Source organism: Cariama cristata, unplaced genomic scaffold (genome assembly GCF_000690535.1).
Source record: "Cariama cristata isolate BGI_N322 unplaced genomic scaffold, ASM69053v1 scaffold17217, whole genome shotgun sequence".
Taxonomy (NCBI): domain Eukaryota; kingdom Metazoa; phylum Chordata; class Aves; order Cariamiformes; family Cariamidae; genus Cariama; species Cariama cristata.
In genome coordinates, this window is record NW_009625098.1 from 11,379 (window position 1) to 11,621 (window position 243).

The following is a 243-nucleotide window of genomic DNA, read 5'->3' on the forward strand; positions in this document are numbered from 1 at the left end:
CCCGAAGCAGAGCCCGCTCTTTAACCCAGCCAAGCCCAGGGCGACCTCAGCAGCTCCCACGGGTTATTTTCAGTGGGGCGAGCAAGAGGACAATCACGGATTTTGCATATTGAAAGCTCTTTTCCCACAAAAGCCTGCCAGCCCTACGCCTGACACCTCGCTTTAGGCAGGGAAGGACAATAAAAAATAAAAGGCTTTGATTTCACTGCTTTGCCATTAATTTCCCAGCCACCGGCGGGGGCA

The 243-nt window shown here is 53.1% G+C and overlaps 1 protein-coding gene across 1 annotated transcript in view; it reads right to left on the minus strand.

The window, feature by feature from the left end:
* The window catches only part of KSR2 (kinase suppressor of ras 2), a gene marked incomplete at its 5' end in the record, with an annotated part of 14,393 nt that overhangs the window by 2,307 nt on the left and 11,843 nt on the right, over nucleotides 1-243 (minus strand). The window lies entirely within an intron of this gene.